The sequence below is a fragment of the Schistocerca gregaria genome, chromosome 3 (genome assembly GCF_023897955.1).
Source record: "Schistocerca gregaria isolate iqSchGreg1 chromosome 3, iqSchGreg1.2, whole genome shotgun sequence".
NCBI classification, from domain to species: Eukaryota; Metazoa; Arthropoda; class Insecta; order Orthoptera; family Acrididae; genus Schistocerca; species Schistocerca gregaria.
In genome coordinates this window covers 314,139,779-314,161,394 of record NC_064922.1, presented here as the reverse complement: position 1 = coordinate 314,161,394, position 21,616 = coordinate 314,139,779, and the positions used below count along the sequence as shown (strand labels likewise).

Genomic DNA, 21,616 nt, shown 5'->3' with positions numbered 1-21,616 from the left:
GAGTGCATCTCAATCATTTCAAACATGTATTTGCAACTAAATGCGACAATCGTTATTTGTTTTTTCAAGATACTGAAAAATGAAGGGGGCACCCGGGATTGAACCGGGGACCTTTCGATCTGCAGTCGAATGCTCTACGACTGAGCTATACCCCCTTTCACAAACTTTCTATCCCCATAACTTAAGGAAAATTATTATACTCTGTCTGGCTAAAGACGTCTAATCGAACAAAATATTGCGTAATCATTATCTCTCAGTTATATATTAGCGTTAAACGATATAAATAACAAAAATATTAGACACTTCGCGCCTGGAGAAAGTGCGAGTCGGCGCCTTCACCTTAATGTCAGAATGCGAAAATTCACTAGTAGCTTTTTTCAAGCAGGTTCTGTTCGTCCGTTCTCTGTAATCGTTTGGTATCTGATTAAATTGACATACTCGTCCATGGCTTCCGTAAACGAAAATTTCACTGTGACCCCGACGTGATTTGAACACGCAACCTTCTGATCTGGAGTCAGACGCGCTACCGTTGCGCACCGGAGTCGACGCTGCTAAGCTCTTATCATGAATAGGTTCCTCGAACACTTACTGTACCGTTCAAACCTAAGAAATAATGACAGTAGGATCCACGAGAGACTCTTCCCAGATGTACTTGCTCTGGCGGGGGTGTAACACAGTGGTAGAGTGTCTGCTTCGCATGCAGAAAGTCCTGGGCTCAAATCCCAGCTCCTCCAATTTTTGTTTCTCCGTGCAGCAGTATATGAAAACTTTTGCCTAGCACCATATTCTATCAAATTCAGCGTACAAGATTCTTCCCCAAGCAAGTGGATTTCTTACAGTTCGACGCCATAGCGGGAGGACGATGACCTGCAAGACCCTGGCCTGCGATCCCCCCATTGAAATGTTGCTCCAAAGCCTTCGGTATGGCGTGCGGAGTGCATCTCAATCATTTCAAACATGTATTTGCAACTAAATGCGACAATCGTTATTTGTTTTTTCAAGATACTGAAAAATGAAGGGGGCACCCGGGATTGAACCGGGGACCTTTCGATCTGCAGTCTAATGCTCTACGACTGAGCTATACCCCCTTTCACAAACTTTCTATCCCCATAACTTAAGGAAAATTATTATACTCTGTCTGGCTAAAGACGTCTAATCGAGCAAAATATTGCGTAATCATTATCTCTCAGTTATATATTAGCGTTAAACGATATAAATAACAAAAATATTAGACACTTCGCGCCTGGAGAAAGTGCGAGTCGGCGCCTTCACCTTAACGTCAGAATGCGAAAATTCACTAGTAGCTTTTTTCAAGCAGGTTCTGTTCGTCCGTTCTCTGTAATCGTTTGGTATCTGATTAAATTGACATACTCGTCCATGGCTTCCGTAAACGAAAATTTCACTGTGATCCCGACGTGATTTGAACACGCAACCTTCTGATCTGGAGTCAGACGCGCTACCGTTGCGCCACGGAGTCGACGCTGCTGAGCTCTTATCATGAATAGGTTCCTCGAACACTTACTGTACCGTTCAAACCTAAGAAATAATGACAGTAGGATCCACGAGAGACTCTTCCCAGATGTACTTGCTCTGGCGGGGGTGTAACTCAGTGGTAGAGTGTCTGCTTCGCATGCAGAAAGTCCTTTGTTCAAATCCCAGCTCCTCCAATTTTTGTTTCTCCGTGCAGCAGTATATGAAAACTTTTGCCGAGCACCATATTCTATCAAATTCAGCGTACAAGATTCTTCCCCAAGCAAGTGGATTTCTTACAGTTCGACGCCATAGCGGGAGGACGATGACCTGCAAGACCCTGGCCTGCGATCCCCCCATTGAAATGTTGCTCCAAAGCCTTCGGTATGGCGTGCGGAGTGCATCTCAATCATTTCAAACATGTATTTGCAACTAAATGCGACAATCGTTATTTGTTTTTTCAAGATACTGAAAAATGAAGGGGGCACCCGGGATTGAACCGGGGACCTCTCGATCTGCAGTCGAATCCTCTACGACTGAGCTATACCCCCTTTCACAAACTTTCTATCCCCATAACTTAAGGAAAATTATTATACTCTGTCTGGCTAAAGACGTCTAATCGAGCAAAATATTGCGTAATCATTATCTCTCAGTTATATATTAGCGTTAAACGATATAAATAACAAAAATATTAGACACTTCGCGCCTGGAGAAAGTGCGAGTCGGCGCCTTCACCTTAATGTCAGAATGCGAAAATTCACTAGTAGCTTTTTTCAAGCAGGTTCTGTTCGTCCGTTCTCTGTAATCGTTTGGTATCTGATTAAATTGACATACTCGTCCATGGCTTCCGTAAACGAAAATTTCACTGTGACCCCGACGTGATTTGAACACGCAACCTTCTGATCTGGAGTCAGACGCGCTACCGTTGCGCCACGGAGTCGACGCTGCTAAGCTCTTATCATGAATAGGTTCCTCGAACACTTACTGTACCGTTCAAACCTAAGAAATAATGACAGTAGGATCCACGAGAGACTCTTCCCAGATGTACTTGCTCTGGCGGGGGTGTAACTCAGTGGTAGAGTGTCTGCTTCGCATGCAGAAAGTCCTGGGTTCAATTCCCAGCTCCTCCAATTTTTGTTTCTCCGTGCAGCAGTATATGAAAACTTTTGCCTAGCACCATATTCTATCAAATTCAGCGTACAAGATTCTTCCCCAAGCAAGTGGATTTCTTACAGTTCGACGCCATAGCGGGAGGACGATGACCTGCAAGACCCTGGCCTGCGATCCCCCCATTGAAATGTTGCTCCAAAGCCTTCGGTATGGCGTGCGGAGTGCATCTCAATCATTTCAAACATGTATTTGCAACTAAATGCGACAATCGTTATTTGTTTTTTCAAGATACTGAAAAATGAAGGGGGCACCCGGGATTGAACCGGGGACCTCTCGATCTGCAGTCGAATGCTCTACGACTGAGCTATACCCCCTTTCACAAACTTTCTATCCCCATAACTTAAGGAAAATTATTATACTCTGTCTGGCTAAAGACGTCTAATCGAGCAAAATATTGCGTAATCATTATCTCTCAGTTATATATTAGCGTTAAACGATATAAATAACAAAAATATTAGACACTTCGCGCCTGGAGAAAGTGCGAGTCGGCGCCTTCACCTTAATGTCAGAATGCGAAAATTCACTAGTAGCTTTTTTCAAGCAGGTTCTGTTCGTCCGTTCTCTGTAATCGTTTGGTATCTGATTAAATTGACATACTCGTCCATGGCTTCCGTAAACGAAAATTTCACTGTGACCCCGACGTGATTTGAACACGCAACCTTCTGATCTGGAGTCAGACGCGCTACCGTTGCGCCACGGAGTCGACGCTGCTAAGCTCTTATCATGAATAGGTTCCTCGAACACTTACTGTACCGTTCAAACCTAAGAAATAATGACAGTAGGATCCACGAGAGACTCTTCCCAGATGTACTTGCTCTGGCGGGGGTGTAACTCAGTGGTAGAGTGTCTGCTTCGCATGCAGAAAGTCATGGGTTCAAATCCCAGCTCCTCCAATTTTTGTTTCTCCGTGCAGCAGTATATGAAAACTTTTGCCTAGCACCATATTCTATCAAATTCAGCGTACAAGATTCTTCCCCAAGCAAGTGGATTTCTTACAGTTCGACGCCATAGCGGGAGGACGATGACCTGCAAGACCCTGGCCTGCGATCCCCCCATTGAAATGTTGCTCCAAAGCCTTCGGTATGGCGTGCGGAGTGCATCTCAATCATTTCAAACATGTATTTGCAACTAAATGCGACAATCGTTATTTGTTTTTTCAAGATACTGAAAAATGAAGGGGGTACCCGGGATTGAACCGGGGACCTCTCGATCTGCAGTCGAATCCTCTACGACTGAGCTATACCCCCTTTCACGAACTTTCTATCCCCATAACTTAAGGAAAATTATTATACTCTGTCTGGCTAAAGACGTCTAATCGAGCAAAATATTGCGTAATCATTATCTCTCAGTTATATATTAGCGTTAAACGATATAAATAACAAAAATATTAGACACTTCGCGCCTGGAGAAAGTGCGAGTCGGCGCCTTCACCTTAATGTCAGAATGCGAAAATTCACTAGTAGCTTTTTTCAAGCAGGTTCTGTTCGTCCGTTCTCTGTAATCGTTTGGTATCTGATTAAATTGACATACTCGTCCATGGCTTCCGTAACGAAAATTTCACTGTGACCCCGACGTGATTTGAACACGCAACCTTCTGATCTGGAGTCAGACGCGCTACCGTTGCGCCACGGAGTCGACGCTGCTAAGCTCTTATCATGAATAGGTTCCTCGAACACTTACTGTACCGTTCAAACCTAAGAAATAATGACAGTAGGATCCACGAGAGACTCTTCCCAGATGTACTTGCTCTGGCGGGGGTGTAACTCAGTGGTAGAGTGTCTGCTTCGCATGCAGAAAGTCCTGGGTTCAAATCCCAGCTCCTCCAATTTTTGTTTCTCCGTGCAGCAGTATATGAAAACTTTTGCCTAGCACCATATTCTATCAAATTCAGCGTACAAGATTCTTCCCCAAGCAAGTGGATTTCTTACAGTTCGACGCCATAGCGGGAGGACGATGACCTGCAAGACCCTGGCCTGCGATCCCCCCATTGAAATGTTGCTCCAAAGCCTTCGGTATGGCGTGCGGAGTGCATCTCAATCATTTCAAACATGTATTTGCAACTAAATGCGACAATCGTTATTTGTTTTTTCAAGATACTGAAAAATGAAGGGGGCACCTGGGATTGAACCGGGGACCTTTCGATCTGCAGTCGAATGCTCTACGACTGAGCTATACCCCCTTTCACAAACTTTCTATCCCCATAACTTAAGGAAAATTATTATACTCTGTCTGGCTAAAGACGTCTAATCGAGCAAAATATTGCGTAATCATTATCTCTCAGTTATATATTAGCGTTAAACGATATAAATAACAAAAATATTAGACACTTCGCGCCTGGAGAAAGTGCGAGTCGGCGCCTTCACCTTAATGTCAGAATGCGAAAATTCACTAGTAGCTTTTTTCAAGCAGGTTCTGTTCGTCCGTTCTCTGTAATCGTTTGGTATCTGATTAAATTGACATACTCGTCCATGGCTTCCGTAAACGAAAATTTCACTGTGACCCCGACGTGATTTGAACACGCAACCTTCTGATCTGGAGTCAGACGCGCTACCGTTGCGCCACGGAGTCGACGCTGCTAAGCTCTTATCATGAATAGGTTCCTCGAACACTTACTGTACCGTTCAAACCTAAGAAATAATGACAGTAGGATCCACGAGAGACTCTTCCCAGATGTACTTGCTCTGGCGGGGGTGTAACTCAGTGGTAGAGTGTCTGCTTCGCATGCAGAAAGTCCTGGGTTCAAATCCCAGCTCCTCCAATTTTTGTTTCTCCGTGCAGCAGTATATGAAAACTTTTGCCTAGCACCATATTCTATCAAATTCAGCGTACAAGATTCTTCCCCAAGCAAGTGGATTTCTTACAGTTCGACGCCATAGCGGGAGGACGATGACCTGCAAGACCCTGGCCTGCGATCCCCCCATTGAAATGTTGCTCCAAAGCCTTCGGTATGGCGTGCGGAGTGCATCTCAATCATTTCAAACATGTATTTGCAACTAAATGCGACAATCGTTATTTGTTTTTTCAAGATACTGAAATATGAAGGGGGCACCCGGGATTGAACAGGGGACCTCTCGATCTGCTGTCGAATGCTCTACGACTGAGCTATACCCCCTTTCACAAACTTTCTATCCCCATAACTTAAGGAAAATTATTATACTCTGTCTGGCTAAAGACGTCTAATCGAGCAAAATATTGCGTAATCATTATCTCTCAGTTATATATTAGCGTTAAACGATATAAATAACAAAAATATTAGACACTTCGCGCCTGGAGAAAGTGCGAGTCGGCGCCTTCACCTTAATGTCACAATGCGAAAATTCACTAGTAGCTTTTTTCAAGCAGGTTCGCCCGTTCTCTGTAACCGTTTGGTATCTGATTAAATTGACATACTCGTCCATGGCTTCCGTAAACGAAAATTTCACTGTGACCCCGACGTGATTTGAACACGCAACCTTCTGATCTGGAGTCAGACGCGCTACCGTTGCGCCACGGAGTCGACGCTGCTAAGCTCTTATCATGAATAGGTTCCTCGAACACTTACTGTACCGTTCAAACCTAAGAAATAATGACAGTAGGATCCACGAGAGACTCTTCCCAGATGTACCTGCTCTGGCGGGGGTGTAACTCAGTGGTAGAGTGTCTGCTTCGCATGCAGAAAATCCTGGGTTCAAATCCCAGCTCCTCCAATTTTTGTTTCTCCGTGCAGCAGTATATGAAAACTTTTGCCTAGCACCATATTCTATCAAATTCAGCGTACAAGATTCTTCCCCAAGCAAGTGGATTTCTTACAGTTCGACGCCATAGCGGGAGGACGATGACCTGCAAGACCCTGGCCTGCGATCCCCCCATTGAAATGTTGCTCCAAAGCCTTCGGTATGGCGTGCGGAGTGCATCTCAATCATTTCAAACATGTATTTGCAACTAAATGCGACAATCGTTATTTGTTTTTTCAAGATACTGAAAAATGAAGGGGGCACCCGGGATTGAACCAGGGACCTCTCGATCTGCAGTCGAATCCTCTACGACTGAGCTATACCCCCTTTCACGAACTTTCTATCCCCATAACTTAAGGAAAATTATTATACTCTGTCTGGCTAAAGACGTCTAATCGAGCAAAATATTGCGTAATCATTATCTCTCAGTTATATATTAGCGTTAAACGATATAAATAACAAAAATATTAGACACTTCGCGCCTGGAGAAAGTGCGAGTCGGCGCCTTCACCTTAATGTCAGAATGCGAAAATTCACTAGTAGCTTTTTTCAAGCAGGTTCTGTTCGTCCGTTCTCTGTAATCGTTTGGTATCTGATTAAATTGACATACTCGTCCATGGCTTCCGTAAACGAAAATTTCACTGTGACCCCGACGTGATTTGAACACGCAACCTTCTGATCTGGAGTCAGACGCGCTACCGTTGCGCCACGGAGTCGACGCTGCTAAGCTCTTATCATGAATAGGTTCCTCGAACACTTACTGTACCGTTCAAACCTAAGAAATAATGACAGTAGGATCCACGAGAGACTCTTCCCAGATGTACTTGCTCTGGCGGGGGTGTAACTCAGTGGTAGAGTGTCTGCTTCGCATGCAGAAAGTCCTGGGTTCAAATCCCAGCTCCTCCAATTTTTGTTTCTCCGTGCAGCAGTATATGAAAACTTTTGCCTAGCACCATATTCTATCAAATTCAGCGTACAAGATTCTTCCCCAAGCAAGTGGATTTCTTACAGTTCGACGCCATAGCGGGAGGACGATGACCTGCAAGACCCTGGCCTGCGATCCCCCCATTGAAATGTTGCTCCAAAGCCTTCGGTATGGTGTGCGGAGTGCATCTCAATCATTTCAAACATGTATTTGCAACTAAATGCGACAATCGTTATTTGTTTTTTCAAGATACTGAAAAATGAAGGGGGCACCCGGGATTGAACCGGGGACCTCTCGATCTGCAGTCGAATGCTCTACAACTGAGCTATACCCCCTTTCACAAACTTTCTATCCCCATAACTTAAGGAAAATTATTATACTCTGTCTGGCTAAAGACGTCTAATCGAGCAAAATATTGCGTAATCATTATCTCTCAGTTATATATTAGCGTTAAACGATATAAATAACAAAAATATTAGACACTTCGCGCCTGGAGAAAGTGCCAGTCGGCGCCTTCACCTTAATGTCAGAATGCGAAAATTCACTAGTAGCTTTTTTCAAGCAGGTTCTGTTCGTCCGTTCTCTGTAATCGTTTGGTATCTGATTAAATTGACATACTCGTCCATGGCTTCCGTAAACGAAAATTTCACTGTGACCCCGACGTGATTTGAACACGCAACCTTCTGATCTGGAGTCAGACGCGCTACCGTTGCGCCACGGAGTCGACGCTGCTAAGCTCTTATCATGAATAGGTTCCTCGAACACTTACTGTACCGTTCAAACCTAAGAAATAATGACAGTAGGATCCACGAGAAACTCTTCCCAGATGTACTTGCTCTGGCGGGGGTGTAACTCAGTGGTAGAGTGTCTGCTTCGCATGCAGAAAGTCCTGGGTTCAAATCCCAGCTCCTCCAATTTTTGTTTCTCCGTGCAGCAGTATATGAAAACTTTTGCCTAGCACCATATTCTATCAAATTCAGCGTACAAGATTCTTCCCCAAGCAAGTGGATTTCTTACAGTTCGACGCCATAGCGGGAGGACGATGACCTGCAAGACCCTGGCCTGCGATCCCCCCATTGAAATGTTGCTCCAAAGCCTTCGGTATGGCGTGCGGAGTGCATCTCAATCATTTCAAACATGTATTTGCAACTAAATGCGACAATCGTTATTTGTTTTTTCAAGATACTGAAAAATGAAGGGGGCACCCGGGATTGAACCGGGGACCTCTCGATCTGCAGTCGAATGCTCTACGACTGAGCTATACCCCCTTTCACAAACTTTCTATCCCCATAACTTAAGGAAAATTATTATACTCTGTCTGGCTAAAGACGTCTAATCGAGCAAAATATTGCGTAATCATTATCTCTCAGTTATATATTAGCGTTAAACGATATAAATAACAAAAATATTAGACACTTCGCGCCTGGAGAAAGTGCGAGTCGGCGCCTTCACCTTAATGTCAGAATGCGAAAATTCACTAGTAGCTTTTTTCAAGCAGGTCCTGTTCGTCCGTTCTCTGTAATCGTTTGGTATCTGATTAAATTGACATACTCGTCCATGGCTTCCGTAAACGAAATTTTCACTGTGACCCCGACGTGATTTGAACACGCAACCTTCTGATCTGGAGTCAGACGCGCTACCGTTGCGCCACGGAGTCGACGCTGCTAAGCTCTTATCATGAATAGGTTCCTCGAACACTTACTGTACCGTTCAAACCTAAGAAATAATGACAGTAGGATCCACGAGAGACTCTTCCCAGATGTACTTGCTCTGGCGGGGGTGTAACTCAGTGGTAGAGTGTCTGCTTCGTATGCAGAAAGTCCTGGGTTCAAATCCCAGCTCCTCCAATTTTTGTTTCTCCGTGCAGCAGTATATGAAAACTTTTGCCTAGCACCATATTCTATCAAATTCAGCGTACAAGATTCTTCCCCAAGCAAGTGGATTTCTTACAGTTCGACGCCATAGCGGGAGGACGATGACCTGCAAGACCCTGGCCTGCGATCCCCCCATTGAAATGTTGCTCCAAAGCCTTCGGTATGGCGTGCGGAGTGCATCGCAATCATTTCAAACATGTATTTGCAACTAAATGCGACAATCGTTATTTGTTTTTTCAAGATACTGAAAAATGAAGGGGGCACCCGGGATTGAACCGGGGACCTCTCGATCTGCAGTCGAATGCTCTACGACTGAGCTATACCCCCTTTCACAAACTTTCTATCCCCATAACTTAAGGAAAATTATTATACTCTGTCTGGCTAAAGACGTCTAATCGAGCAAAATATTGCGTAATCATTATCTCTCAGTTATATATTAGCGTTAAACGATATAAATAACAAAAATATTAGACACTTCGCGCCTGGAGAAAGTGCGAGTCGGCGCCTTCACCTTAATGTCAGAATGCGAAAATTCACTAGTAGCTTTTTTCAAGCAGGTTCTGTTCGTCCGTTCTCTGTAATCGTTTGGTATCTGATTAAATTGACATACTCGTCCATGGCTTCCGTAAACGAAAATTTCACTGTGACCCCGACGTGATTTGAACACGCAACCTTCTGATCTGGAGTCAGACGCGCTACCGTTGCGCCACGGAGTCGACGCTGCTAAGCTCTTATCATGAATAGGTTCCTCGAACACTTACTGTACCGTTCAAACCTAAGAAATAATGACAGTAGGATCCACGAGAGACTCTTCCCAGATGTACTTGCTCTTGCGGGGGTGTAACTCAGTGGTAGAGTGTCTGCTTCGCATGCAGAAAGTCCTGGGTTCAAATCCCAGCTCCTCCAATTTTTGTTTCTCCGTGCAGCAGTATATGAAAACTTTTGCCTAGCACCATATTCTATCAAATTCAGCGTACAAGATTCTTCCCCAAGGAAGTGGATTTCTTACAGTTCGACGCCATAGCGGGAGGACGATGACCTGCAAGACCCTGGCCTGCGATCCCCCCATTGAAATGTTGCTCCAAAGCCTTCGGTATGGCGTGCGGAGTGCATCTCAATCATTTCAAACATGTATTTGCAACTAAATGCGACAATCGTTATTTGTTTTTTCAAGATACTGAAAAATGAAGGGAGCACCCGGGATTGAACCGGGGACCTCACGATCTGCAGTCGAATGCTCTACGACTGAGCTATACCCCCTTCCACAAACTTTCTGTCCCCATAACTTAAGGAAAATTATTATACTCTGTCTGGCTAAAGACGTCTAATCGAGCAAAATATTGCGTAATCATTATCTCTCAGTTATATATTAGCGTTAAACGATATAAATAACAAAAATATTAGACACTTCGCGCCTGGAGAAAGTGCGAGTCGGCGCCTTCACCTTAATGTCAGAATGCGAAAATTCACTAGTAGCTTTTTTCAAGCAGGTTCTGTTCGTCCGTTCTCTGTAATCGTTTGGTATCTGATTAAATTGACATACTCGTCCATGGCTTCCGTAAACGAAAATTTCACTGTGACGCCGACGTGATTTGAACACGCAACCTTCTGATCTGGAGTCAGACGCGCTACCGTTGCGCCACGGAGTCGACGCTGCTAAGCTCTTATCATGAATAGGTTCCTCGAACACTTACTGTACCGTTCAAACCTAAGAAATATTGACAGTAGGATCCACGAGAGACTCTTCCCAGATGTACTTGCTCTGGCGGGGGTGTAACTCAGTGGTAGAGTGTCTGCTTCGCATGCAGAAAGTCCTGGGTTCAAATCCCAGCTCCTCCAATTTTTGTTTCTCCGTGCAGCAGTATATGAAAACTTTTGCCTAGCACCATATTCTATCAAATTCAGCGTACAAGATTCTTCCCCAAGCAAGTGGATTTCTTACTGTTCGACGCCATAGCGGGAGGACGATGACCTGCAAGACCCTGGCCTGCGATCCCCCCATTGAAATGTTGCTCCAAAGCCTTCGGTATGGCGTGCGGAGTGCATCTCAATCATTTCAAACATGTATTTGCAACTAAATGCGACAATCGTTATTTGTTTTTTCAAGATACTGAAAAATGAAGGGGGCACCCGGGATTGAACCGGGGACCTCTCGATCTGCAGTCGAATGCTCTACGACTGAGCTATACCCCCTTTCACAAACTTTCTATCCCCATAACTTAAGGAAAATTATTATACTCTGTCTGGCTAAAGACGTCTAATCGAGCAAAATATTGCGTAATCATTATCTCTCAGTTATATATTAGCGTTAAACGATATAAATAACAAAAATATTAGACACTTCGCGCCTGGAGAAAGTGCGAGTCGGCGCCTTCACCTTAATGTCAGAATGCGAAAATTCACTAGTAGCTTTTTTCAAGCAGGTTCTGTTCGTCCGTTCTCTGTAATCGTTTGGTATCTGATTAAATTGACATACTCGTCCATGGCTTCCGTAAACGAAAATCTCACTGCGACCCCGACGTGATTTGAACACGCAACCTTCTGATCTGGAGTCAGACGCGCTACCGTTGCGCCACGGAGTCGACGCTGCTAAGCTCTTATCATGAATAGGTTCCTCGAACACTTACTGTACCGTTCAAACCTAAGAAATAATGACAGTAGGATCCACGAGAGACTCTTCCCAGATGTACTTGCTCTGGCGGGGGTGTAACTCAGTGGTAGAGTGTCTGCTTCGCATGCAGAAAGTCCTGGGTTCAAATCCCAGCTCCTCCAATTTTTGTTTCTCCGTGCAGCAGTATATGAAAACTTTTGCCTAGCACCATATTCTATCAAATTCAGCGTACAAGATTCTTCCCCAAGCAAGTGGATTTCTTACAGTTCGACGCCATAGCGGGAGGACGATGACCTGCAAGACCCTGGCCTGCGATCCCCCCATTGAAATGTTGCTCCAAAGCCTTCGGTATGGCGTGCGGAGTGCATCTCAATCATTTCAAACATGTATTTGCAACTAAATGCGACAATCGTTATTTGTTTTTTCAAGATACTGAAAAATGAAGGGGGCACCCGGGATTGAACCGGGGACCTCTCGATCTGCAGTCGAATGCTCTACGACTGAGCTATACCCCCTTTCACAAACTTTCTATCCCCATAACTTAAGGAAAATTATTATACTCTGTCTGGCTAAAGACGTCTAATCGAGCAAATTATTGCGTAATCATTATCTCTCAGTTATATATTAGCGTTAAACGATATAAATAACAAAAATATTAGACACTTCGCGCCTGGAGAAAGTGCGAGTCGGCGCCTTCACCTTAATGTCAGAATGCGAAAATTCACTAGTAGCTTTTTTCAAGCAGGTTCTGTTCGTCCGCTCTCTGTAATCGTTTGGTATCTGATTAAATTGACATACTCGTCCATGGCTTCCGTAAACGAAAATTTCACTGTGACCCCGACGTGATTTGAACACGCAACCTTCTGATCTGGAGTCAGACGCGCTACCGTTGCGCCACGGAGTCGACGCTGCTAAGCTCTTATCATGAATAGGTTCCTCGAACACTTACTGTACCGTTCAAACCTAAGAAATAATGACAGTAGGATCCACGAGAGACTCTTCCCAGATGTACTTGCTCTGGCGGGGGTGTAACTCAGTGGTAGAGTGTCTGCTTCGCATGCAGAAAGTCCTGGGTTCAAATCCCAGCTCCTCCAAGTTTTGTTTCTCCGTGCAGCAGTATATGAAAACTTTTGCCTAGCACCATATTCTATCAAATTCAGCGTACAAAATTCTTCCCCAAGCAAGTGGATTTCTTACAGTTCGACGCCATAGCGGGAGGACGATGACCTGCAAGACCCTGGCCTGCGATCCCCCCATTGAAATGTTGCTCCAAAGCCTTCGGTATGGCGTGCGGAGTGCATCTCAATCATTTCAAACATGTATTTGCAACTAAATGCGACAATCGTTATTTGTTTTTTCAAGATACTGAAAAATGAAGGGGGCACCCGGGATTGAACCAGGGACCTCTCGATCTGCAGTCGAATGCTCTACGACTGAGCTATACCCCCTTTCACAAACTTTCTATCCCCATAACTTAAGGAAAATTATTATACTCTGTCTGGCTAAAGACGTCTAATCGAGCAAAATATTGCGTAATCATTATCTCTCAGTTATATATTAGCGTTAAACGATATAAATAACAAAAATATTAGACACTTCGCGCCTGGAGAAAGTGCCAGTCGGCGCCTTCACCTTAATGTCAGAATGCGAAAATTCACTAGTAGCTTTTTTCAAGCAGGTTCTGTTCGTCCGTTCTCTGTAATCGTTTGGTATCTGATTAAATTGACATACTCGTCCATGTCTTCCGTAAACGAAAATTTCACTGTGACCCCGACGTGATTTGAACACGCAACCTTCTGATCTGGAGTCAGACGCGCTACCGTTGCGCCACGGAGTCGACGCTGCTAAGCTCTTATCATGAATAGGTTCCTCGAACACTTACTGTACCGTTCAAACCTAAGAAATAATGACAGTAGGATCCACGAGAGACTCTTCCCAGATGTACTTGCTCTGGCGGGGGTGTAACTCAGTGGTAGAGTGTCTGCTTCGCATGCAGAAAGTCCTGGGTTCAAATCCCAGCTCCTCCAATTTTTGTTTCTCCGTGCAGCAGTATATGAAAACTTTTGCCTAGCACCATATTCTATCAAATTCAGCGTACAAGATTCTTCCCCAAGCAAGTGGATTTCTTACAGTTCGACGCCATAGCGGGAGGACGATGACCTGCAAGACCCTGGCCTGCGATCCCCCCATTGAAATGTTGCTCCAAAGCCTTCGGTATGGCGTGCGGAGTGCATCTCAATCATTTCAAACATGTATTTGCAACTAAATGCGACAATCGTTATTTGTTTTTTCAAGATACTGAAAAATGAAGGGGGCACCCGGGATTGAACCGGGGACCTCTCGATCTGCAGTCGAATGCTCTACGACTGAGCTATACCCCCTTTCACAAACTTTCTATCCCCATAACTTAAGGAAAATTATTATACTCTGTCTGGCTAAAGACGTCTAATCGAGCAAAATATTGCGTAATCATTATCTCTCAGTTATATATTAGCGTTAAACGATATAAATAACAAAAATATTAGACACTTCGCGCCTGGAGAAAGTGCGAGTCGGCGCCTTCACCTTAATGTCAGAATGCGAAAATTCACTAGTAGTTTTTTTCAAGCAGGTTCGTCCGTTCTCTGTAACCGTTTGGTATCTGATTAAATTGACATACTCGTCCATGGCTTCCGTAAACGAAAATTTCACTGTGACCCCGACTTGATTTGAACACGCAACCTTCTGATCTGGAGTCAGACGCGCTACCGTTGCGCCACGGAGTCGACGCTGCTAAGCTCTTATCATGAATAGGTTCCTCGAACACTTACTGTACCGTTCAAACCTAAGAAATAATGACAGTAGGATCCACGAGAGACTCTTCCCAGATGTATTTGCTCTGGCGGGGGTGTAACTCAGTGGTAGAGTGTCTGCTTCGCGTGCAGAAAGTCCTGGGTTCAAATCCCAGCTCCTCCAATTTTTGTTTCTCCGTGCAGCAGTATATGAAAACTTTTGCCTAGCACCATATTCTATCAAATTCAGCGTACAAGATTCTTCCCCAAGCAAGTGGATTTCTTACAGTTCGACGCCATAGCGGGAGGACGATGACCTGCAAGACCCTGGCCTGCGATCCCCCCATTGAAATGTTGCTCCAAAGCCTTCGGTATGGCGTGCGGAGTGCATCTCAATCATTTCAAACATGTATTTGCAACTAAATGCGACAATCGTTATTTGTTTTTTCAAGATACTGAAAAATGAAGGGGGCACCCGGGATTGAACCGGGGACCTCTCGATCTGCAGTCGAATGCTCTACGACTGAGCTATACCCCCTTTCACAAACTTTCTATCCCCATAACTTAAGGAAAATTATTATACTCTGTCTGGCTAAAGACGTCTAATCGAGCAAAATATTGCGTAATCATTATCTCTCAGTTATATATTAGCGTTAAACGATATAAATAACAAAAATATTAGACACTTCGCGCCTGGAGAAAGTGCGAGTCGGCGCCTTCACCTTAATGTCAGAATGCGAAAATTCACTAGTAGCTTTTTTCAAGCAGGTTCTGTTCGTCCGTTCTCTGTAATCGTTTGGTATCTGATTAAATTGACATACTCGTCCATGGCTTCCGTAAACGAAAACTTCACTGTGACCCCGACGTGATTTGAACACGCAACCTTCTGATCTGGAGTCAGACGCGCTACCGTTGCGCCACGGAGTCGACGCTGCTAAGCTCTTATCATGAATAGGTTCCTCGAACACTTACTGTACCGTTCAAACCTAAGAAATAATGACAGTAGGATCCACGAGAGACTCTTCCCAGATGTACTTGCTGTTGCGGGGGTGTAACTCAGTGGTAGAGTGTCTGCTTCGCATGCAGAAAGTCCTGGGTTCAAATCCCAGCTCCTCCAATTTTTGTTTCTCCGTGCAGCAGTATATGAAAACTTTTGCCTAGCACCATATTCTATCAAATTCAGCGTACAAGATTCTTCCCCAAGGAAGTGGATTTCTTACAGTTCGACGCCATAGCGGGAGGACGATGACCTGCAAGACCCTGGCCTGCGATCCCCCCATTGAAATGTTGCTCCAAAGCCTTCGGTATGGCGTGCGGAGTGCATCTCAATCATTTCAAACATGTATTTGCAACTAAATGCGACAATCGTTATTTGTTTTTTCAAGATACTGAAAAATGAAGGGAGCACCCGGGATTGAACCGGGGACCTCACGATCTGCAGTCGAATGCTCTACGACTGAGCTATACCCCCTTCCACAAACTTTCTGTCCCCATAACTTAAGGAAAATTATTATACTCTGTCTGGCTAAAGACGTCTAATCGAGCAAAATATTGCGTAATCATTATCTCTCAGTTATATATTAGCGTTAAACGATATAAATAACAAAAATATTAGACACTTCGCGCCTGGAGAAAGTGCGAGTCGGCGCCTTCACCTTAATGTCAGAATGCGAAAATTCACTAGTAGCTTTTTTCAAGCAGGTTCTGTTCGTCCGTTCTCTGTAATCGTTTGGTATCTGATTAAATTGACATACTCGTCCATGGCTTCCGTAAACGAAAATTTCACTGTGACGCCGACGTGATTTGAACACGCAACCTTCTGATCTGGAGTCAGACGCGCTACCGTTGCGCCACGGAGTCGACGCTGCTAAGCTCTTATCATGAATAGGTTCCTCGAACACTTACTGTACCGTTCAAACCTAAGAAATATTGACAGTAGGATCCACGAGAGACTCTTCCCAGATGTACTTGCTCTGGCGGGGGTGTAACTCAGTGGTAGAGTGTCTGCTTCGCATGCAGAAAGTCCTGGGTTCAAATCCCAGCTCCTCCAATTTTTGTTTCTCCGTGCAGCAGTATATGAAAACTTTTGCCTAGCACCATATTCTATCAAATTCAGCGTACAAGATTCTTCCCCAAGCAAGTGGATTTCTTACTGTTCGACGCCATAGCGGGAGGACGATGACCTGCAAGACCCTGGCCTGCGATCCCCCCATTGAAATGTTGCTCCAAAGCCTTCGGTATGGCGTGCGGAGTGCATCTCAATCATTTCAAACATGTATTTGCAACTAAATGCGACAATCGTTATTTGTTTTTTCAAGATACTGAAAAATGAAGGGGGCACCCGGGATTGAACCGGGGACCTCTCGATCTGCAGTCGAATGCTCTACGACTGAGCTATACCCCCTTTCACAAACTTTCTATCCCCATAACTTAAGGAAAATTATTATACTCTGTCTGGCTAAAGACGTCTAATCGAGCAAAATATTGCGTAATCATTATCTCTCAGTTATATATTAGCGTTAAACGATATAAATAACAAAAATATTAGACACTTCGCGCCTGGAGAAAGTGCGAGTCGGCGCCTTCACCTTAATGTCAGAATGCGAAAATTCACTAGTAGCTTTTTTCAAGCAGGTTCTGTTCGTCCGTTCTCTGTAATCGTTTGGTATCTGATTAAATTGACATACTCGTCCATGGCTTCCGTAAACGAAAATCTCACTGCGACCCCGACGTGATTTGAACACGCAACCTTCTGATCTGGAGTCAGACGCGCTACCGTTGCGCCACGGAGTCGACGCTGCTAAGCTCTTATCATGAATAGGTTCCTCGAACACTTACTGTACCGTTCAAACCTAAGAAATAATGACAGTAGGATCCACGAGAGACTCTTCCCAGATGTACTTGCTCTGGCGGGGGTGTAACTCAGTGGTAGAGTGTCTGCTTCGCATGCAGAAAGTCCTGGGTTCAAATCCCAGCTCCTCCAATTTTTGTTTCTCCGTGCAGCAGTATATGAAAACTTTTGCCTAGCACCATATTCTATCAAATTCAGCGTACAAGATTCTTCCCCAAGCAAGTGGATTTCTTACAGTTCGACGCCATAGCGGGAGGACGATGACCTGCAAGACCCTGGCCTGCGATCCCCCCATTGAAATGTTGCTCCAAAGCCTTCGGTATGGCGTGCGGAGTGCATCTCAATCATTTCAAACATGTATTTGCAACTAAATGCGACAATCGTTATTTGTTTTTTCAAGATACTGAAAAATGAAGGGGGCACCCGGGATTGAACCGGGGACCTCTCGATCTGCAGTCGAATGCTCTACGACTGAGCTATACCCCCTTTCACAAACTTTCTATCCCCATAACTTAAGGAAAATTATTATACTCTGTCTGGCTAAAGACGTCTAATCGAGCAAAATATTGCGTAATCATTATCTCTCAGTTATATATTAGCGTTAAACGATATAAATAACAAAAATATTAGACACTTCGCGCCTGGAGAAAGTGCGAGTCGGCGCCTTCACCTTAATGTCAGAATGCGAAAATTCACTAGTAGCTTTTTTCAAGCAGGTTCTGTTCGTCCGCTCTCTGTAATCGTTTGGTATCTGATTAAATTGACATACTCGTCCATGGCTTCCGTAAACGAAAATTTCACTGTGACCCCGACGTGATTTGAACACGCAACCTTCTGATCTGGAGTCAGACGCGCTACCGTTGCGCCACGGAGTCGACGCTGCTAAGCTCTTATCATGAATAGGTTCCTCGAACACTTACTGTACCGTTCAAACCTAAGAAATAATGACAGTAGGATCCACGAGAGACTCTTCCCAGATGTACTTGCTCTGGCGGGGGTGTAACTCAGTGGTAGAGTGTCTGCTTCGCATGCAGAAAGTCCTGGGTTCAAATCCCAGCTCCTCCAAGTTTTGTTTCTCCGTGCAGCAGTATATGAAAACTTTTGCCTAGCACCATATTCTATCAAATTCAGCGTACAAAATTCTTCCCCAAGCAAGTGGATTTCTTACAGTTCGACGCCATAGCGGGAGGACGATGACCTGCAAGACCCTGGCCTGCGATCCCCCCATTGAAATGTTGCTCCAAAGCCTTCGGTATGGCGTGCGGAGTGCATCTCAATCATTTCAAACATGTATTTGCAACTAAATGCGACAATCGTTATTTGTTTTTTCAAGATACTGAAAAATGAAGGGGGCACCCGGGATTGAACCAGGGACCTCTCGATCTGCAGTCGAATGCTCTACGACTGAGCTATACCCCCTTTCACAAACTTTCTATCCCCATAACTTAAGGAAAATTATTATACTCTGTCTGGCTAAAGACGTCTAATCGAGCAAAATATTGCGTAATCATTATCTCTCAGTTATATATTAGCGTTAAACGATATAAATAACAAAAATATTAGACACTTCGCGCCTGGAGAAAGTGCCAGTCGGCGCCTTCACCTTAATGTCAGAATGCGAAAATTCACTAGTAGCTTTTTTCAAGCAGGTTCTGTTCGTCCGTTCTCTGTAATCGTTTGGTATCTGATTAAATTGACATACTCGTCCATGTCTTCCGTAAACGAAAATTTCACTGTGACCCCGACGTGATTTGAACACGCAACCTTCTGATCTGGAGTCAGACGCGCTACCGTTGCGCCACGGAGTCGACGCTGCTAAGCTCTTATCATGAATAGGTTCCTCGAACACTTACTGTACCGTTCAAACCTAAGAAATAATGACAGTAGGATCCACGAGAGACTCTTCCCAGATGTACTTGCTCTGGCGGGGGTGTAACTCAGTGGTAGAGTGTCTGCTTCGCATGCAGAAAGTCCTGGGTTCAAATCCCAGCTCCTCCAATTTTTGTTTCTCCGTGCAGCAGTATATGAAAACTTTTGCCTAGCACCATATTCTATCAAATTCAGCGTACAAGATTCTTCCCCAAGCAAGTGGATTTCTTACAGTTCGACGCCATAGCGGGAGGACGATGACCTGCAAGACCCTGGCCTGCGATCCCCCCATTGAAATGTTGCTCCAAAGCCTTCGGTATGGCGTGCGGAGTGCATCTCAATCATTTCAAACATGTATTTGCAACTAAATGCGACAATCGTTATTTGTTTTTTCAAGATACTGAAAAATGAAGGGGGCACCCGGGATTGAACCGGGGACCTCTCGATCTGCAGTCGAATGCTCTACGACTGAGCTATACCCCCTTTCACAAACTTTCTATCCCCATAACTTAAGGAAAATTATTATACTCTGTCTGGCTAAAGACGTCTAATCGAGCAAAATATTGCGTAATCATTATCTCTCAGTTATATATTAGCGTTAAACGATATAAATAACAAAAATATTAGACACTTCGCGCCTGGAGAAAGTGCGAGTCGGCGCCTTCACCTTAATGTCAGAATGCGAAAATTCACTAGTAGTTTTTTTCAAGCAGGTTCGTCCGTTCTCTGTAACCGTTTGGTATCTGATTAAATTGACATACTCGTCCATGGCTTCCGTAAACGAAAATTTCACTGTGACCCCGACTTGATTTGAACACGCAACCTTCTGATCTGGAGTCAGACGCGCTACCGTTGCGCCACGGAGTCGACGCTGCTAAGCTCTTATCATGAATAGGTTCCTCGAACACTTACTGTACCGTTCAAACCTAAGAAATAATGACAGTAGGATCCACGAGAGACTCTTCCCAGATGTATTTGCTCTGGCGGGGGTGTAACTCAGTGGTAGAGTGTCTGCTTCGCGTGCAGAAAGTCCTGGGTTCAAATCCCAGCTCCTCCAATTTTTGTTTCTCCGTGCAGCAGTATATGAAAACTTTTGCCTAGCACCATATTCTATCAAATTCAGCGTACAAGATTCTTCCCCAAGCAAGTGGATTTCTTACAGTTCGACGCCATAGCGGGAGGACGATGACCTGCAAGACCCTGGCCTGCGATCCCCCCATTGAAATGTTGCTCCAAAGCCTTCGGTATGGCGTGCGGAGTGCATCTCAATCATTTCAAACATGTATTTGCAACTAAATGCGACAATCGTTATTTGTTTTTTCAAGATACTGAAAAATGAAGGGGGCACCCGGGATTGAACCGGGGACCTCTCGATCTGCAGTCGAATGCTCTACGACTGAGCTATACCCCCTTTCACAAACTTTCTATCCCCATAACTTAAGGAAAATTATTATACTCTGTCTGGCTAAAGACGTCTAATCGAGCAAAATATTGCGTAATCATTATCTCTCAGTTATATATTAGCGTTAAACGATATAAATAACAAAAATATTAGACACTTCGCGCCTGGAGAAAGTGCGAGTCGGCGCCTTCACCTTAATGTCAGAATGCGAAAATTCACTAGTAGCTTTTTTCAAGCAGGTTCTGTTCGTCCGTTCTCTGTAATCGTTTGGTATCTGATTAAATTGACATACTCGTCCATGGCTTCCGTAAACGAAAATTTCACTGTGACCCCGACGTGATTTGAACACGCAACCTTCTGATCTGGAGTCAGACGCGCTACCGTTGCGCCACGGAGTCGACGCTGCTAAGCTCTTATCATGAATAGGTTCCTCGAACACTTACTGTACCGTTCAAACCTAAGAAATAATGACAGTAGGATCCACGAGAGACTCTTCCCAGATGTATTTGCTCTGGCGGGGGTGTAACTCAGTGGTAGAGTGTCTGCATCGCATGCAGAAAGTCCTGGGTTCAAATCCCAGCTCCTCCAATTTTTGTTTCTCCGTGCAGCAGTATATGAAAACTTTTGCCTAGCACCATATTCTATCAAATTCAGCGTACAAGATTCTTCCCCAAGCAAGTGGATTTCTTACAGTTCGACGCCATAGCGGGAGGACGATGACCTGCAAGACCCTGGCCTGCGATCCCCCCATTGAAATGTTGCTCCAAAGCCTTCGGTATGGCGTGCGGAGTGCATCTCAATCATTTCAAACATGTATTTGCAACTAAATGCGACAATCGTTATTTGTTTTTTCAAGATACTGAAAAATGAAGGGAGCACCCGGGATTGAACCGGGGACCTCTCGATCTGCAGTCGAATGCTCTACGACTGAGCTATACCCCTTTTCACAAACTTTCTATC

The 21,616-nt window shown here is 44.5% G+C and overlaps 67 non-coding genes across 67 annotated transcripts; 21 read left to right on the top strand and 46 right to left on the bottom strand.

Moving 5' to 3' along the window:
* Positions 1 to 83: 83 nt before the first annotated feature.
* Positions 84 to 155, bottom strand: Trnac-gca (transfer RNA cysteine (anticodon GCA)). Its single transcript has one exon. It is a non-coding gene; the product is annotated as a tRNA-Cys (tRNA).
* Positions 156 to 472: 317 nt separating this feature from the next.
* Positions 473 to 544, bottom strand: Trnaw-cca (transfer RNA tryptophan (anticodon CCA)). Its single transcript has one exon. It is a non-coding gene; the product is annotated as a tRNA-Trp (tRNA).
* Positions 545 to 1,016: 472 nt separating this feature from the next.
* Trnac-gca (transfer RNA cysteine (anticodon GCA)) lies at positions 1,017 to 1,088 on the bottom strand. The gene has a single exon. It is a non-coding gene; the product is annotated as a tRNA-Cys (tRNA).
* A 317-nt stretch (positions 1,089 to 1,405) lies between these two features.
* On the bottom strand, positions 1,406 to 1,477 carry Trnaw-cca (transfer RNA tryptophan (anticodon CCA)). The gene has a single exon. It is a non-coding gene; the product is annotated as a tRNA-Trp (tRNA).
* A 472-nt stretch (positions 1,478 to 1,949) lies between these two features.
* On the bottom strand, positions 1,950 to 2,021 carry Trnac-gca (transfer RNA cysteine (anticodon GCA)). The gene has a single exon. It is a non-coding gene; the product is annotated as a tRNA-Cys (tRNA).
* Positions 2,022 to 2,338: 317 nt separating this feature from the next.
* Trnaw-cca (transfer RNA tryptophan (anticodon CCA)) lies at positions 2,339 to 2,410 on the bottom strand. The gene has a single exon. It is a non-coding gene; the product is annotated as a tRNA-Trp (tRNA).
* A 118-nt stretch (positions 2,411 to 2,528) lies between these two features.
* Positions 2,529 to 2,600, top strand: Trnaa-cgc (transfer RNA alanine (anticodon CGC)). The gene has a single exon. It is a non-coding gene; the product is annotated as a tRNA-Ala (tRNA).
* Positions 2,601 to 2,882: 282 nt separating this feature from the next.
* Positions 2,883 to 2,954, bottom strand: Trnac-gca (transfer RNA cysteine (anticodon GCA)). The gene has a single exon. It is a non-coding gene; the product is annotated as a tRNA-Cys (tRNA).
* Positions 2,955 to 3,271: 317 nt separating this feature from the next.
* On the bottom strand, positions 3,272 to 3,343 carry Trnaw-cca (transfer RNA tryptophan (anticodon CCA)). Its single transcript has one exon. It is a non-coding gene; the product is annotated as a tRNA-Trp (tRNA).
* A 118-nt stretch (positions 3,344 to 3,461) lies between these two features.
* Positions 3,462 to 3,533, top strand: Trnaa-cgc (transfer RNA alanine (anticodon CGC)). The gene has a single exon. It is a non-coding gene; the product is annotated as a tRNA-Ala (tRNA).
* A 282-nt stretch (positions 3,534 to 3,815) lies between these two features.
* Positions 3,816 to 3,887, bottom strand: Trnac-gca (transfer RNA cysteine (anticodon GCA)). The gene has a single exon. It is a non-coding gene; the product is annotated as a tRNA-Cys (tRNA).
* Positions 3,888 to 4,203: 316 nt separating this feature from the next.
* Positions 4,204 to 4,275, bottom strand: Trnaw-cca (transfer RNA tryptophan (anticodon CCA)). The gene has a single exon. It is a non-coding gene; the product is annotated as a tRNA-Trp (tRNA).
* A 118-nt stretch (positions 4,276 to 4,393) lies between these two features.
* Trnaa-cgc (transfer RNA alanine (anticodon CGC)) lies at positions 4,394 to 4,465 on the top strand. The gene has a single exon. It is a non-coding gene; the product is annotated as a tRNA-Ala (tRNA).
* A 282-nt stretch (positions 4,466 to 4,747) lies between these two features.
* On the bottom strand, positions 4,748 to 4,819 carry Trnac-gca (transfer RNA cysteine (anticodon GCA)). Its single transcript has one exon. It is a non-coding gene; the product is annotated as a tRNA-Cys (tRNA).
* Positions 4,820 to 5,136: 317 nt separating this feature from the next.
* On the bottom strand, positions 5,137 to 5,208 carry Trnaw-cca (transfer RNA tryptophan (anticodon CCA)). The gene has a single exon. It is a non-coding gene; the product is annotated as a tRNA-Trp (tRNA).
* Positions 5,209 to 5,326: 118 nt separating this feature from the next.
* Trnaa-cgc (transfer RNA alanine (anticodon CGC)) lies at positions 5,327 to 5,398 on the top strand. The gene has a single exon. It is a non-coding gene; the product is annotated as a tRNA-Ala (tRNA).
* Positions 5,399 to 6,064: 666 nt separating this feature from the next.
* On the bottom strand, positions 6,065 to 6,136 carry Trnaw-cca (transfer RNA tryptophan (anticodon CCA)). Its single transcript has one exon. It is a non-coding gene; the product is annotated as a tRNA-Trp (tRNA).
* A 118-nt stretch (positions 6,137 to 6,254) lies between these two features.
* On the top strand, positions 6,255 to 6,326 carry Trnaa-cgc (transfer RNA alanine (anticodon CGC)). Its single transcript has one exon. It is a non-coding gene; the product is annotated as a tRNA-Ala (tRNA).
* A 282-nt stretch (positions 6,327 to 6,608) lies between these two features.
* Trnac-gca (transfer RNA cysteine (anticodon GCA)) lies at positions 6,609 to 6,680 on the bottom strand. Its single transcript has one exon. It is a non-coding gene; the product is annotated as a tRNA-Cys (tRNA).
* Positions 6,681 to 6,997: 317 nt separating this feature from the next.
* Positions 6,998 to 7,069, bottom strand: Trnaw-cca (transfer RNA tryptophan (anticodon CCA)). The gene has a single exon. It is a non-coding gene; the product is annotated as a tRNA-Trp (tRNA).
* A 118-nt stretch (positions 7,070 to 7,187) lies between these two features.
* On the top strand, positions 7,188 to 7,259 carry Trnaa-cgc (transfer RNA alanine (anticodon CGC)). The gene has a single exon. It is a non-coding gene; the product is annotated as a tRNA-Ala (tRNA).
* A 282-nt stretch (positions 7,260 to 7,541) lies between these two features.
* On the bottom strand, positions 7,542 to 7,613 carry Trnac-gca (transfer RNA cysteine (anticodon GCA)). The gene has a single exon. It is a non-coding gene; the product is annotated as a tRNA-Cys (tRNA).
* A 317-nt stretch (positions 7,614 to 7,930) lies between these two features.
* On the bottom strand, positions 7,931 to 8,002 carry Trnaw-cca (transfer RNA tryptophan (anticodon CCA)). Its single transcript has one exon. It is a non-coding gene; the product is annotated as a tRNA-Trp (tRNA).
* A 118-nt stretch (positions 8,003 to 8,120) lies between these two features.
* Positions 8,121 to 8,192, top strand: Trnaa-cgc (transfer RNA alanine (anticodon CGC)). Its single transcript has one exon. It is a non-coding gene; the product is annotated as a tRNA-Ala (tRNA).
* Positions 8,193 to 8,474: 282 nt separating this feature from the next.
* Positions 8,475 to 8,546, bottom strand: Trnac-gca (transfer RNA cysteine (anticodon GCA)). The gene has a single exon. It is a non-coding gene; the product is annotated as a tRNA-Cys (tRNA).
* A 317-nt stretch (positions 8,547 to 8,863) lies between these two features.
* Trnaw-cca (transfer RNA tryptophan (anticodon CCA)) lies at positions 8,864 to 8,935 on the bottom strand. Its single transcript has one exon. It is a non-coding gene; the product is annotated as a tRNA-Trp (tRNA).
* A 118-nt stretch (positions 8,936 to 9,053) lies between these two features.
* Positions 9,054 to 9,125, top strand: Trnat-cgu (transfer RNA threonine (anticodon CGU)). The gene has a single exon. It is a non-coding gene; the product is annotated as a tRNA-Thr (tRNA).
* Positions 9,126 to 9,407: 282 nt separating this feature from the next.
* On the bottom strand, positions 9,408 to 9,479 carry Trnac-gca (transfer RNA cysteine (anticodon GCA)). Its single transcript has one exon. It is a non-coding gene; the product is annotated as a tRNA-Cys (tRNA).
* Positions 9,480 to 9,796: 317 nt separating this feature from the next.
* Positions 9,797 to 9,868, bottom strand: Trnaw-cca (transfer RNA tryptophan (anticodon CCA)). The gene has a single exon. It is a non-coding gene; the product is annotated as a tRNA-Trp (tRNA).
* A 118-nt stretch (positions 9,869 to 9,986) lies between these two features.
* On the top strand, positions 9,987 to 10,058 carry Trnaa-cgc (transfer RNA alanine (anticodon CGC)). Its single transcript has one exon. It is a non-coding gene; the product is annotated as a tRNA-Ala (tRNA).
* Positions 10,059 to 10,340: 282 nt separating this feature from the next.
* Positions 10,341 to 10,412, bottom strand: Trnac-gca (transfer RNA cysteine (anticodon GCA)). The gene has a single exon. It is a non-coding gene; the product is annotated as a tRNA-Cys (tRNA).
* A 317-nt stretch (positions 10,413 to 10,729) lies between these two features.
* Trnaw-cca (transfer RNA tryptophan (anticodon CCA)) lies at positions 10,730 to 10,801 on the bottom strand. Its single transcript has one exon. It is a non-coding gene; the product is annotated as a tRNA-Trp (tRNA).
* A 118-nt stretch (positions 10,802 to 10,919) lies between these two features.
* Trnaa-cgc (transfer RNA alanine (anticodon CGC)) lies at positions 10,920 to 10,991 on the top strand. The gene has a single exon. It is a non-coding gene; the product is annotated as a tRNA-Ala (tRNA).
* A 282-nt stretch (positions 10,992 to 11,273) lies between these two features.
* Positions 11,274 to 11,345, bottom strand: Trnac-gca (transfer RNA cysteine (anticodon GCA)). Its single transcript has one exon. It is a non-coding gene; the product is annotated as a tRNA-Cys (tRNA).
* Positions 11,346 to 11,662: 317 nt separating this feature from the next.
* On the bottom strand, positions 11,663 to 11,734 carry Trnaw-cca (transfer RNA tryptophan (anticodon CCA)). The gene has a single exon. It is a non-coding gene; the product is annotated as a tRNA-Trp (tRNA).
* A 118-nt stretch (positions 11,735 to 11,852) lies between these two features.
* On the top strand, positions 11,853 to 11,924 carry Trnaa-cgc (transfer RNA alanine (anticodon CGC)). The gene has a single exon. It is a non-coding gene; the product is annotated as a tRNA-Ala (tRNA).
* Positions 11,925 to 12,206: 282 nt separating this feature from the next.
* Trnac-gca (transfer RNA cysteine (anticodon GCA)) lies at positions 12,207 to 12,278 on the bottom strand. Its single transcript has one exon. It is a non-coding gene; the product is annotated as a tRNA-Cys (tRNA).
* A 317-nt stretch (positions 12,279 to 12,595) lies between these two features.
* Trnaw-cca (transfer RNA tryptophan (anticodon CCA)) lies at positions 12,596 to 12,667 on the bottom strand. Its single transcript has one exon. It is a non-coding gene; the product is annotated as a tRNA-Trp (tRNA).
* A 118-nt stretch (positions 12,668 to 12,785) lies between these two features.
* Positions 12,786 to 12,857, top strand: Trnaa-cgc (transfer RNA alanine (anticodon CGC)). Its single transcript has one exon. It is a non-coding gene; the product is annotated as a tRNA-Ala (tRNA).
* A 282-nt stretch (positions 12,858 to 13,139) lies between these two features.
* Positions 13,140 to 13,211, bottom strand: Trnac-gca (transfer RNA cysteine (anticodon GCA)). Its single transcript has one exon. It is a non-coding gene; the product is annotated as a tRNA-Cys (tRNA).
* A 317-nt stretch (positions 13,212 to 13,528) lies between these two features.
* Positions 13,529 to 13,600, bottom strand: Trnaw-cca (transfer RNA tryptophan (anticodon CCA)). Its single transcript has one exon. It is a non-coding gene; the product is annotated as a tRNA-Trp (tRNA).
* Positions 13,601 to 13,718: 118 nt separating this feature from the next.
* On the top strand, positions 13,719 to 13,790 carry Trnaa-cgc (transfer RNA alanine (anticodon CGC)). The gene has a single exon. It is a non-coding gene; the product is annotated as a tRNA-Ala (tRNA).
* Positions 13,791 to 14,072: 282 nt separating this feature from the next.
* On the bottom strand, positions 14,073 to 14,144 carry Trnac-gca (transfer RNA cysteine (anticodon GCA)). The gene has a single exon. It is a non-coding gene; the product is annotated as a tRNA-Cys (tRNA).
* Positions 14,145 to 14,456: 312 nt separating this feature from the next.
* On the bottom strand, positions 14,457 to 14,528 carry Trnaw-cca (transfer RNA tryptophan (anticodon CCA)). The gene has a single exon. It is a non-coding gene; the product is annotated as a tRNA-Trp (tRNA).
* A 118-nt stretch (positions 14,529 to 14,646) lies between these two features.
* Positions 14,647 to 14,718, top strand: Trnaa-cgc (transfer RNA alanine (anticodon CGC)). The gene has a single exon. It is a non-coding gene; the product is annotated as a tRNA-Ala (tRNA).
* Positions 14,719 to 15,000: 282 nt separating this feature from the next.
* Positions 15,001 to 15,072, bottom strand: Trnac-gca (transfer RNA cysteine (anticodon GCA)). Its single transcript has one exon. It is a non-coding gene; the product is annotated as a tRNA-Cys (tRNA).
* Positions 15,073 to 15,389: 317 nt separating this feature from the next.
* Trnaw-cca (transfer RNA tryptophan (anticodon CCA)) lies at positions 15,390 to 15,461 on the bottom strand. The gene has a single exon. It is a non-coding gene; the product is annotated as a tRNA-Trp (tRNA).
* A 118-nt stretch (positions 15,462 to 15,579) lies between these two features.
* On the top strand, positions 15,580 to 15,651 carry Trnaa-cgc (transfer RNA alanine (anticodon CGC)). Its single transcript has one exon. It is a non-coding gene; the product is annotated as a tRNA-Ala (tRNA).
* Positions 15,652 to 15,933: 282 nt separating this feature from the next.
* Trnac-gca (transfer RNA cysteine (anticodon GCA)) lies at positions 15,934 to 16,005 on the bottom strand. Its single transcript has one exon. It is a non-coding gene; the product is annotated as a tRNA-Cys (tRNA).
* A 317-nt stretch (positions 16,006 to 16,322) lies between these two features.
* Positions 16,323 to 16,394, bottom strand: Trnaw-cca (transfer RNA tryptophan (anticodon CCA)). The gene has a single exon. It is a non-coding gene; the product is annotated as a tRNA-Trp (tRNA).
* A 118-nt stretch (positions 16,395 to 16,512) lies between these two features.
* Positions 16,513 to 16,584, top strand: Trnaa-cgc (transfer RNA alanine (anticodon CGC)). The gene has a single exon. It is a non-coding gene; the product is annotated as a tRNA-Ala (tRNA).
* Positions 16,585 to 16,866: 282 nt separating this feature from the next.
* Positions 16,867 to 16,938, bottom strand: Trnac-gca (transfer RNA cysteine (anticodon GCA)). The gene has a single exon. It is a non-coding gene; the product is annotated as a tRNA-Cys (tRNA).
* Positions 16,939 to 17,255: 317 nt separating this feature from the next.
* Positions 17,256 to 17,327, bottom strand: Trnaw-cca (transfer RNA tryptophan (anticodon CCA)). The gene has a single exon. It is a non-coding gene; the product is annotated as a tRNA-Trp (tRNA).
* A 118-nt stretch (positions 17,328 to 17,445) lies between these two features.
* Positions 17,446 to 17,517, top strand: Trnaa-cgc (transfer RNA alanine (anticodon CGC)). Its single transcript has one exon. It is a non-coding gene; the product is annotated as a tRNA-Ala (tRNA).
* Positions 17,518 to 17,799: 282 nt separating this feature from the next.
* Positions 17,800 to 17,871, bottom strand: Trnac-gca (transfer RNA cysteine (anticodon GCA)). The gene has a single exon. It is a non-coding gene; the product is annotated as a tRNA-Cys (tRNA).
* Positions 17,872 to 18,188: 317 nt separating this feature from the next.
* Positions 18,189 to 18,260, bottom strand: Trnaw-cca (transfer RNA tryptophan (anticodon CCA)). Its single transcript has one exon. It is a non-coding gene; the product is annotated as a tRNA-Trp (tRNA).
* A 118-nt stretch (positions 18,261 to 18,378) lies between these two features.
* Trnaa-cgc (transfer RNA alanine (anticodon CGC)) lies at positions 18,379 to 18,450 on the top strand. Its single transcript has one exon. It is a non-coding gene; the product is annotated as a tRNA-Ala (tRNA).
* A 282-nt stretch (positions 18,451 to 18,732) lies between these two features.
* Trnac-gca (transfer RNA cysteine (anticodon GCA)) lies at positions 18,733 to 18,804 on the bottom strand. Its single transcript has one exon. It is a non-coding gene; the product is annotated as a tRNA-Cys (tRNA).
* A 317-nt stretch (positions 18,805 to 19,121) lies between these two features.
* On the bottom strand, positions 19,122 to 19,193 carry Trnaw-cca (transfer RNA tryptophan (anticodon CCA)). Its single transcript has one exon. It is a non-coding gene; the product is annotated as a tRNA-Trp (tRNA).
* A 118-nt stretch (positions 19,194 to 19,311) lies between these two features.
* Trnaa-cgc (transfer RNA alanine (anticodon CGC)) lies at positions 19,312 to 19,383 on the top strand. Its single transcript has one exon. It is a non-coding gene; the product is annotated as a tRNA-Ala (tRNA).
* Positions 19,384 to 19,665: 282 nt separating this feature from the next.
* Positions 19,666 to 19,737, bottom strand: Trnac-gca (transfer RNA cysteine (anticodon GCA)). Its single transcript has one exon. It is a non-coding gene; the product is annotated as a tRNA-Cys (tRNA).
* Positions 19,738 to 20,049: 312 nt separating this feature from the next.
* On the bottom strand, positions 20,050 to 20,121 carry Trnaw-cca (transfer RNA tryptophan (anticodon CCA)). The gene has a single exon. It is a non-coding gene; the product is annotated as a tRNA-Trp (tRNA).
* A 118-nt stretch (positions 20,122 to 20,239) lies between these two features.
* On the top strand, positions 20,240 to 20,311 carry Trnaa-cgc (transfer RNA alanine (anticodon CGC)). Its single transcript has one exon. It is a non-coding gene; the product is annotated as a tRNA-Ala (tRNA).
* Positions 20,312 to 20,593: 282 nt separating this feature from the next.
* On the bottom strand, positions 20,594 to 20,665 carry Trnac-gca (transfer RNA cysteine (anticodon GCA)). Its single transcript has one exon. It is a non-coding gene; the product is annotated as a tRNA-Cys (tRNA).
* Positions 20,666 to 20,982: 317 nt separating this feature from the next.
* Trnaw-cca (transfer RNA tryptophan (anticodon CCA)) lies at positions 20,983 to 21,054 on the bottom strand. The gene has a single exon. It is a non-coding gene; the product is annotated as a tRNA-Trp (tRNA).
* A 118-nt stretch (positions 21,055 to 21,172) lies between these two features.
* On the top strand, positions 21,173 to 21,244 carry Trnaa-cgc (transfer RNA alanine (anticodon CGC)). Its single transcript has one exon. It is a non-coding gene; the product is annotated as a tRNA-Ala (tRNA).
* Positions 21,245 to 21,526: 282 nt separating this feature from the next.
* Positions 21,527 to 21,598, bottom strand: Trnac-gca (transfer RNA cysteine (anticodon GCA)). The gene has a single exon. It is a non-coding gene; the product is annotated as a tRNA-Cys (tRNA).
* Between the last annotated feature and the right edge of the window lie 18 nt (positions 21,599 to 21,616).